The following is an 11,871-nucleotide window of genomic DNA, read 5'->3' as shown; positions in this document are numbered from 1 at the left end:
AGTTGTATGTGTAAATAGAAAAAAAGAAAACAAAAAGAAGAAAAAATAATCCCAACCCAAGGAAGTTAACCTTAAACATTAGAACATCATATTGTTTTCTTCCAACAATAGCCCCATCATATATGTTTTCATACATTGAGCACATAAAAAGAAGGTTTATTAATATCTTGTTTAAGAAATATGAAGCAGAAATGAGAGTTTGTTTATCTGGATAGATTAATGGAAGTTGAATGATGAATGCCTTGCTTTGTGGAACTTGCAAATTGTTTTTTCTATTTTTAACGCTTTGATTATTAGGGACTAGTAATAAGCTGGTTGGGGGGTGTGATTAGTACTTAAAAGTGCATGTTTATCAAGGGTTTATATCATCATTTTGCACTTAAAGTATCAATAATTCCTTAACTAAAGCATGTTTTATAATAACAAGTCTAATATTATAAATTACCCTAATATATGGTAAATGTTCATCTTAAAGGCAGGCATATCACATAAATCAAAGGATTGATTGATGAATTCAACGACTGAAATTTTGAAGATAAAGAAGGGTGAAGCTTAGAAAAGAGACGTTGGTGCAGTCCAAACTGGAACACTGTTCGGTAATTGGGTCATATCTCGAGTTATAGATATCCAAATGATCTGAAATTTTTACAGAGATTTGATAAGACATAGGCCTACAACTTTTATTTGGACATCAAGATCTAAGAAGGCCGTTTTCAAGTCCAAATTATAGCAACAACGGAGAAGTCTGAATCTGTCCTACAGCCCAACACTGTTCAGTGTTCAGCCCATATCTTGAGTTCTAGAAGTCCAAATGACCTCATCTTTTTTTTCCTGGAAAGCTAAGAGAGTTTCCTAGAACTTTCATTTGGACATCTGGACCCAGTTCTGATGCTAGCATTTTCATTTTATTTAGACAAGATGATAAGGATTTTCACTAAGTCAAAAGTTGGCCACCCACTCAACAATGAGTCACCAAAGCAATAATTCCGAATTTTGGCCTATAAAAGGAGGCATTTGCCATGTATTTAGGGGCTTGGTTGTTCAGATCAAGTTCATGCTCTTTATTTTCTCTCTTTATATTTTTGTAATTCTTAAGTTTTGCTTTCATTAATTTCTTGTTTATGCTTTTCATTTCCTTTCCTTTCCTTAGTTAACTTGTATTTTATTTATGTTCTTGTTTTGTTTATTTATGTTTCTCTTCTTCATTATGTTTGGCTAAGTTTATTATGTCAAGGTGAAAAGGTTACACTAATGGTGTAAGAACAAGTATGGTATAAACTCAATATGAACCTTAATGTTTAATATTAACATGTCTTATCTTTTTATCTTTCTAATTCTTAATACCTTGCTTGTTAAATGGTTAATCTAAATTTGTGTTGTATAATACTTGGTACAACAAATGCTTGGCACTCTCATAGCCCAACCGTATGATATTACCTACACCTGGGCTATGAAAGGTATTTGATTTGTTGTTAACATCAATTAACATCATGAATTCCTGATAATATTTAAAAGTTTGATGTTATGTAAATGAGATAATTAATATGACCGTGTTAATAATTTATAATGAGCTATTAATGACAAATCATCCGAATGGAACCTCCTTCGTGTGTGGTTTCCAAATTGAGTAATAAGAGTTTTATACTATACTTGTTTGAAATACCATTGGTGGATCCTCTAACCTTGACATTTATTTTTATTATTGTTTAATCCTTACATTAATCTTCCATCTCAAAGTTCTCATTAATTTCTTCCTCCTCTTCTTTTTTATTGTTATTATTACTACTACTACTAATATTATTACTATTATTATTATTATTATTATTATTATTATTATTATTATTATTATTATTATTATTTACATTCTTGTTATATTTTATGTATGTTAAGTATGCTCTGTGTTTGATCAAGGATCCTGACATTGTTGGTCTTGCCTTGTTCATTCGCATCAGAAATCTGTTTATATTATATAATATATCTCTTGATCTTTCTATAAACTCAGTATATAGGCTACAAACCTGTGATCCGATCTTTTAGATCATTCTCAGGTATAACAACGCCACGTACTGAGTATTATTATTATTATTACTACTACTACTACTACTACTACTACTACTACTACTATTATTATTACTATTACTGTTATTGTTATTATTATTGTTGTTATTGTTGCTATTATTGTTATTGTTGAGTTGTTATTTATAATTTATACAATTAACCTCTCTGTGGTTCGACCCCGGTCTTGCCGGGTTATTTATTACTTCGACACTCCTGCACTTGGGAGAAGACATCAATCTTTTGGTCGTGTCAAGTTTTTGGCGCCGTTGCCGGGGAGGTAAATTCTTGTACAAATTTTAGTATTTTTTTTTCTTCTTTCTTTTCACTTTTCTTGTATCTAACTTTGTTTCTTTTGTGTTGTTTCTTTTTCTTTTGTTTTCTTCTTCCTTTTATTTTCTTTCTACACGTGCATGAGTGTTTGGTCACGTACACTAAGTGGTAGACTTTCTAGGGTATCCTCATCATTTTCAAAAAATATGGCCGAAGAAGATAACCAGTCACTTCATAATGAGAATAATGAGAATAATGAGAATAACCGTGTTAGGACACTTAGAGACCACATGAATCCCACAAGAACAAGTGCACCCTCATGCATAGTTTTCCCTCCTGATGCATCTCATTTTAATTTTAAGCCAGGCATTATTCAACTTTTACCTTCTTTTCATGGCTTAGATCTAGAAAATCCATACTTGCATTTGAGAGAATTTGAAGAAGTTTGTAACACCTATAATGACTTAAATTGTAGCATGAATACCATTAGATTAAAGCTTTTTTCTTTTTCATTAAAAGATAAAGCTAAAACATGGCTACAAAATCTTAGGTCAGGATCCATTCGTGCTTGGGATGAAATGCAACAACAGTTTTTAAAGAAGTTTTTTTCATCTCATAGAACCAACTCTTTCAAAAGACAAATCACCACTTTCACTCAAAAACCAGGAGAAACATTTTACCAATGTTGGGATAGGTATCGAGACTTGCTTAATCTTGCCCTCATCATGGTTTTGAAACATGGAGATTGGTTTCACAATTTTATGAAGGATTAACACCTAAAGATAGGCAAATGGTTGAATTGATGTGCAATGGAACTTTTGAAGATAAAGACCCTAATGAAGCAATGGAGTACTTAGACTTGCTAGCTGAAAATGCGCAAAATTGGGACACTAAGGGCACTTATGAGGCACCAAGTAAAACCCAACCTCATACATCTAGTGGAGGTATGTATAACCTTAGGGAAGATCATGATCTCCAAGCCAAGTTTACATCTTTAGCTAGAAAAGTCGAGGCACTAGAATTGAAAAAGAGTGGTCAATTAAAATCTGTTCAAGACATTGTATGTCAAATCTGTGAAACAAATGAACATGCAACCAATAACTGTCCAACTTTGTCTTCTTTCAAGGAATGTCTCCATGAACAAGCTCATGCATTAAACAGATTCCAAAGGCCCAATCATAACCCATACTCGCAAACATACAATCCTGGTTGGAGAAATCACCCAAATTTCAGTTGGAAGAGTGATAACAATAATACACAAACTTCACAGCCACCGTTTCAAGCACACCATAATTTCTAAAATTCTCATGGATATGCACCTCCTTATGCTCCACCTCCTAGAAGAAATCTTGAGGAAACATTGCATACATTCATTGAAAAGCAAGAGACAATCAACACTCAACTTACTCAAAGCATGACAAATTTTAAAGATGCTCTTGCAAAATTCACATCTGCTCTCAGTTTTCAAAAGAAAGGTAAGTTTCCATCTCAACCACAGCAAAATCCAAAGGGGCAATACAATGCAAATGCAAGTAGTTCCGAAAGCCAACACATGGATCAAGTCAAATCAGTCATCACTCTTCGCAGTGGTAAGGTTATTGAAAAACCCACTCTTGAACCTTGTGAGAAAGATGATGAGTCAATCTCTGAGGGTAAGGAAGGGGTTGAATTTGAACATTGTGAAGAAAAGACTGATTCTCCACCAGCACTTCCATTTCCTCATGCCATGACCAAACAAAGGAAAGTCAATCACAATTCTGAAATCCTTGAAATTTTCAAACAGGTAAGGATCAATATACCTTTGTTGGATGCTATTAAACAGGTACCTTCCTATGCTAAATTTTTGAAAGATCTATGCACTGTGAAGAGAAAACTGAATGTGAAAAAGAAAGCCTTTTTAGCCGAACAAGTAAGTGCTATTCTTCAGAACAATAATGCTTTGAAATATAAAGACCCTAGTTGTCCTACAATTTCTTGCTTTATTGGAGAACATAAAATTGAAAGAGCTTTACTTGATCTTGGAGCTAGTGTGAATTTACTTTCATATTCGGTTTTTGAAAGTCTCAATCTAGGTGAGTTAAAACCAACTTCTGTAACTCTTTTACTTGCTGATAGATCTGTAAAAGTGCCTAGAGGAATAGTTGAGGATGTGTTAGTACAAGTTGATAAATTCATTTACCTTGTAGATTTTATTGTCTTGGATACACAACCTATTGAAGCATGTAATTCAATTCATGTTATTTTAGGACGTCCATTTCTTGCAACTTCTAATGCATTGATTAATTGTAGGAATGGACTGATGAAACTATCATTTGGAAACATGACATTGGAGATGAATATTTTCAACATTTGCAAGCAACCTGGAGATGATAATGATTTACAGGAAGTGGACTTTATTGAAAAATTAGTTCATGATCAATTTCAAACCACTTCTAGTGAAACTAAGATTGATGAACCTAACGAGTTGCAAATGGTTTATTTTCAGGAAGAAGCAAAGGCATGTAATTGGAGACCACAAATTGAAGAATTGCCATCATGATCAATTGAGTCTATACCTTCAAGTGTTCAACCACCAAAACTTGATTTGAAGCCGTTACCAGTCAATCTCAAATACTCATTTTTGGGAGAAAATGTAACTTTTCCGGTAATAATCTCTTCCAAACTTAATGCACATCAGGAAGGTAAGTTACTACAGACTCTGAAAATGCACAAAAATGCATTAGGATGGACCATAGCTGACATAAAAGGAATTAGTCCTTTGATTTGCACACACATGATTTATTTGGAGGAAAATGCTAAACCATCTAGAGAAATGCAACGAAGACTTAATCCTAATATGAAAGAAGTAGTGAAAAATGAAGTCATTAAACTTCTAGATAATGGAATCATTTATCCTATTTCTGACAGCAAATGGGTAAGTCCTACCCAAGTTGTACCCAAAAATTCTGGAGTCACTGTGATAACAAATGAAAAAAATGAGTTAATTCCAACTCGGACTATTACTGGTTGGCGCATGTGCATTGACTATAGGAAACTTAATTTAATGACTAGAAAAGATCATTTTCCTTTACCTTTCATGGATCAAATCCTAGAAAGAGTTGCAGGTCATGAATTTTATTGTTTCCTAGATGGCTATTCAGGTTACAATCAAATTGAAATTGCATTGGAAGACCAAGAGAAGACTACTTTCATTTGGTACTTTTGCATATCGAAGAATGCCTTTTGGGTTATGTAATGCACCAGCTACGTTTCAAAGATGCATGCTTAGCATATTCAGTGATATGGTTGAACGTTTTCTTGAGATTTTTATGGATGATTTTTCTGTTTTTGGTGATTCATTTGATGATTGCTTAACTAACTTGGAAAAGGTTTTGAACAGGTGTGAAAAGAAGAATCTTGTACTGAATTGGGAAAAATGTCACTTTATGGTAACAAACGGCATTGTACTTAGTCACATTGTTTCATCGACAGGAATTGAGGTTGACAAATCTAAAATCGAGTTAATTGCCAACTTACCAACACCAAAATTTGTTAAAGATGTTAGATCATTCTTAGGACATGCTGGTTTTTACAGAAGGTTCATCAAAGATTTTAGTGTAATATCTAAACCATTGTGTAACCTTCTATCAAAGGAAACTGTTTTTGAATGGACTGAACAATGTGAAAAAGCCTTTGTTAAACTTAAAAGCTTGCTTACTTCTGCTCCTGTCATTCAACCTCCTGATTGGTCATTACCTTTTGAAATAATGTGTGACGCTAGTGATTATGCTGTGGGTGCTGTCTTGGGACAAAGAAAAGATAAGAAACCTTATGTGATTTACTATGCAAGTAAAACTTTAAATAGTGCTCAAATGAATTACACTACCACTGAAAAAGAATTACTTGCAGTAGTATTTGCATGTGACAGGTTCAGATCTTATCTTGTTGGCTCACTTGTTGTTGTTTTTAGTGATCATGCAGCATTGAAATATCTTCTCTCTAAGAAAGATTCTAAGGCTAGATTGGTGCGGTGGATTTTGTTACTTCAAGAATTTGATATTACAATCAAAGACAAGAAAGGCACCGAAAATGTTGTCGCAGATCATTTGTCAAGATTGACAACCGATTCGAGATCTGACATCACACCAATCGATGACTACTTTCCTGATGAATCTTTATTTTTTGTCTCTACGATGCCTTGGTTTGCTAATATTATTAATTTTCTTGTTTCAGGACAATTGCCAGCTCATTGGAGTACCCAAGACAAAAAAAAGTTCTTGAATGAAGTGAAGAACTTTTATTGGGATGACCCTTATTTATTCAAATATTGTCCTGATCAAATATTTCGAAGATGCATTCCTGACAATGAGGTAAGTAATGTCATTAAATTTTGTCATTCTGAGGCATGTGGGGGTCATTTCTCATCAAGAAAGACAACTGCAAAAATCTTACAAAGTGGATTTTACTGGCCCACCATGTTTAAAGACTCACATGCATTCTGCAAGACTTGTGAAAATTGTCAAAAGTTGGGATCTATTTCAAAACGTCACATGATGCCTTTAAATCCTATTATTGTCATTGAGATCTTTGATTGTTGGGGTATAGATTTTATGGGTCCATTTCCTCCAGCATTTGGTTTCTTGTATATATTGGTCGCAGTAGATTATGTTTCAAAATGGATAGAGGCAATTCCAAGTAGAACCAATGATCACAAAACAGTGATAAAATTTTTGAAAGAAAACATTTTAAGTCGATTCGGAATCCCTCGAGCCATGATAAGTGATGGTGGAACACATTTCTGCAACAAGCCATTTGAATCTTTAATGAAGAAATATGGAATCACACACAAAGTTGCCACCCCTTATCACCCTCAGACGAGTGGACAGGTAGAACTTGCTAATAGGGAGATCAAACAAATCTTGGAGAAAACAGTGAATCCTAATCGGAAAGACTGGTCTTTAAGACTTAATGATGCACTTTGGGCTTATCGAACTGCATATAAAACATCATTAGGTATGTCACCTTATAGACTAGTCTATGGAAAACCTTGTCACTTGCCTGTGGAAATTGAACATAAAGCTTATTGGGTTATCAAAGCTTTCAATTCAAACATTGATGATGCTAGTCAGCTGCGAAAATTGCAAATAAATGAGCTTGAGGAAATAAGAAATGATGCATATGACAATTCAAGAATTCATAAAGCAAGAATCAAAGAGTTTCATGACAAGAAAATACTGAGAAAAACATTCAATGTTGGTCAAAAAGTCTTGCTTTATAATTCTCGACTTCATTTATTTCCTGGAAAACTAAGATCAAGATGGAGTGGTCCTTTTATTGTGAAATATGTGTATCCATATGGGGCCTGTGATATCGAAAATCCAAAGAATAGCAATGTTTTCAAGGTAAATGGGCATCGGTTGAAAGTTTATTTTGACAATTTTTCAGTTGAAAATAACTCTATTGAATTGAGTGATCCTGTATATAAAGATTGATTCTTTTTCTCACATTGTTTTGTGTTTGTTTTGGTATATCTTTTGTTTTGCTAGTTTCTCTCACCCCGGTCAAATGGCGGATAACGGTACTCCGTGACTTTTAAGTCGGTTCTTTCAGTTTCCCATGATAACTGATATCTGTGTATATAATTGTGCAATTCTCTGCTCTTTCTTCTTTCTTTGAATCTCTCCCCCAATTCTCAGTTGAAAATGGACACCACTCTTGAAAAATTGAAAAAATATTTTCCCACTCTGCCTCAGAATGCGATTACAAAAATTTACCGTGCTAGATGTGCAAGATTGAGGTTTTTAATAAACCATGGAATTCCTGAAGATATTCGCTGGCTGATTGAAGCAAAGGTCCGATTATCAGGTGAGTCCTCCAATTCTTTCATTTCATACATGCCTGGAACAGGTAAAAGCACTTTTGTGAAGAAACGTCGTGCAAAACGATTGAAAGTCTGTCACCGATGTGCCAGATGGACTTGTAATGCGACATGTCGTTCTTTAGGAATGGTATCTGTAAACCGTGAAGATAAAATACAATTCATTAAGGATGGCCTGAGTAAGGGGTCTTTAGATAATCTTCTATTGACTCTTGAGACGCACCCTAGTGGAGATGTGCATCGTGCAATTTATGATTTATGGCCCCAATTCCATAAAGAACATGCTCGACTTAGTCTTGGGAATCTAACTAAAAAAGACCCTGTTTGCCAGTTTTTAAGAAAACTGGATGGGAAGCCTATCCCCGACCCATAGAGGGCGTTTAAGCCGTTCTTGGATGTAAAACCAAGGAAAGATGTGAGCCACAATCACAACTACCTGTACATACACATGCCTTTTCAAAATAAATAAAGAGAGAGAGAGAAAAAGAGAGTGAGACTATGGCTGGCCTACATATAGGTGGTATGATTGCCTTTTCAATTTCTCATCTATAAATTCTTCTCTTCCTTCCCTTCATTTCTACTCAACCCATACATTCATCAAATACAGACGTGTGTAGAAATGGCAGGTTCCTCAAGTAATCACATAAACAAAATTTGTGTTTTTGGTGGATCCAGTCCCGGGAAAGAAAAAGAGTTTTTAGAATCAGCAAATCATCTTGGTCAGGTACTAGCTGAGCGAAAGATTCATTTAGTGTATGGAGGAGGCAGCCTTGGGTTAATGGGGGGAGTGTCAATAGCTGCATCTTTAGGAGGTAGTCAAGTTTTGGGGGTTGTCCCCAAAGCTTTAGCACAAGGGGACATCATTGGAAAAACAATTGGAGAAGAATTACAAGTCCCCACAATGTCACATTATTAAGGTATGTATATTTCATTCCTTTTCTTGATGTAGGTTTTTTTTTTTGAATTTTTTGAATATTTTTTATTGTTTTGTTGTCATAATAACATATTAGTTAATTTGTTGAATATTTGTTGTTAAAGTTGAATTTAACTTAGAATTAGTAATTGAATATGTTAGAATAATTATTAATTTTACTCTATTATTGCATGATTTGTGTTTAATTATTTTCATTGATTTTAATTGTTAGTCTATATATTTTTTTTAATTTATTGAATATCATTTATTGTTGTATTGCCATATATAATTATTGATTAATTTTTTTGAATTATAATTTTTAATGTTGAATTTACCTTAGAATTAATAATTGGATATGTTGGAATAAGTAGTATTTTTTTTATATTATTGCATGATTTGTGTTTAATTGTTTCCATTGATTTTAATTGTTAGGCTATAATTCTTTTTTATTTTATTGAATATATTTTATTGTTGTATTGCCATAATTATTTAATAATTTGTTGAATTAATATTGTTAATGTTGAATTTATCTTAGATTTAATAATTGAATATGTTGGAAGAATTATTAATTTTACTCTAACTTGATGATTTGTGTTTAATTGTTTCTATTTATTTTGAATTTATAGTTTTGTTGTATTGACATAATTATTGAATAATTTATGAATTGTAATTGTTAACGTTGAATTTATCTTAGGATTAATAGTTGAATATGTTGGAATAATTAGTATAGATTGGGTCAATTGGTTGTGGCTATTGTTAATATTTGCAGGTTTGTGGATTTGGGTAGTATCCAGTATAGGGGAGGTGCTGCCGATTTTTTTTAACTTTTGAATTTTATTATACAATTATTTATATAAAATTGTTTAGATGCGCATAATGAAAACCAGAGCTAGTCGTTCACGTCCAGTCGAATCAAGTTCGTCTAGCAGCGATGCTGATGTTTCCTTAGGTGCCTCTTCTTAAGAGGCACCTACACCACCTGCGCCGTCAACCGATGCTGCCTCTTACAGCGATGTTTCACATCGCAGAAGCGGCGTGCCTTCGCAGCGGAATCAATTTACCTGCAAGTACGAGGCACAGTGGAAGGACGATCTTTCAATGTAAGTTTGTTAAGGTTTTAGTTTTTTTATATATAAAAAAAACAAATTTAAAACATAATTTATGAAGTAATCACTATTTCATTAATTTCATTTCTTTTCAGGTTCACAAACATTGAGGCCGCCCGAGTAATATCATCGGCGTTTAAAGCGTCGATGGAGATTCCATTGTTTCAATGGAGTCAGATATCCAGGCATCCTGAATGGATGCCTCAAATCAATGCATGGTTTCGTAGATTTGAGGTTCGTGTTAATATATAATTTTCAGCTTATTTCTAATAAATTCTAGTTATAATTGTAAATAAATTATTAGCATTTTAAAAAATTATTTTTTTATACACAGCATCAATTCAGCTGGGACGATGAACATGACACTATTGTGAGGAGGGTGTGGGAAAATCACGCGGCAATTAGGTAACATCGAAAACAATACGACTTTTTTTTACATAATTATTTATGTTTTGAAATGTAATTTTTTCATGCGTGAATTAGGTTGCGTGATTTTTGGTATGAAACCCAGAAAAAGGCAAAAAAAAACAGCGAGAGATAAGGGGTTCCAAGGCTGGAATGATGTTGTGGTTTGGAGGGATTTCAAACTGATATACATCCCGGAAGATATATGGCCGCATTATCTTCAGCACGTGACGTCTGAGCGGTTCACTCGACGCTCACAGTCCTGTGCTGGCAACCGGAATCGGCCAATTCATGGATCGGTGACAACGCACACCGGCGGCTCCGTTCCGTTTGCTGCATATGTGAAACGGATGGTAAGATTAATTTAAATGAAATATATCGTTCAATTAATTTGTTGTTAATAAATTTTTTTCATTATAGGCTACGTTTCTTGGACGTGAGCCGAGCCCTATGGAGCTGTTTGTGGAGACGCACGTGCGGAGTCATGACAGCCAAAAGGGGACGCAACAGTTCGTTAACAACCGTGCTCAACAGTTTGTGGTATGTTTGTTCAACCATTTTATTTTGGAAGTTATTATTATGTTTATTGAATTGAATATGATGATTTTTTTTTCAGGAGACCTATAATAATCGGTTGAGGGAGAGATACGGGGACGATCCTTCGACCCATCCGGAATTCGATCCGGATTTGTGGATGGAGGCTGGATCGTCAGGTGGACCTAATAAAAATCGGGTTTACGGGCTCTCCAACACTACCGCCGCCAACTTGCGGTCGACCGGTACTGCTTCAACCGTTGGGAGCTCCCAATCTGTATCGAGCTCCCAATCTAAGGAGTTCGTGGCCTTGCAGCAAAGGTGCGACCACTTATCAGAGGCGTACACACAACTCAAAGAAGAGCAAAGATTGGCAAATGAACAACACAGAGCAGAGTCTGAACAACAAAGAGCGGCCTATGAAGAGCTTCGTCAAATGGTCATGAACATGACACAAGGTGGAACATGTGCGCCTAATCCTTTTTGGCCGCCTAACCCCCAGCCTCCTCCTCCTCCTCCTCCTCCACCTTTATATTAATTTTTAATAAACATTATTTACATTTAAAATTTCGTTTAATGTTTTTTTGAAACACATTCATTTTGTAATGAATATTATTTAACTTTGAGTTTTTGTTGCTTAATATAAATTTTATTTGCATAATTGGTTTGTATTACCATTAATTTATATTATTTTTTCTAAATAATTAAAAAAAATTTTTAAAAAAATT

The sequence above is a fragment of the Populus alba genome, chromosome 11, assembly GCF_005239225.2.
Source record: "Populus alba chromosome 11, ASM523922v2, whole genome shotgun sequence".
Taxonomy (NCBI): Eukaryota; Viridiplantae; Streptophyta; class Magnoliopsida; order Malpighiales; family Salicaceae; genus Populus; species Populus alba.
The sequence above is the reverse complement of the archived record's forward strand: the minus strand, read 5'-3'. Positions refer to the sequence as shown.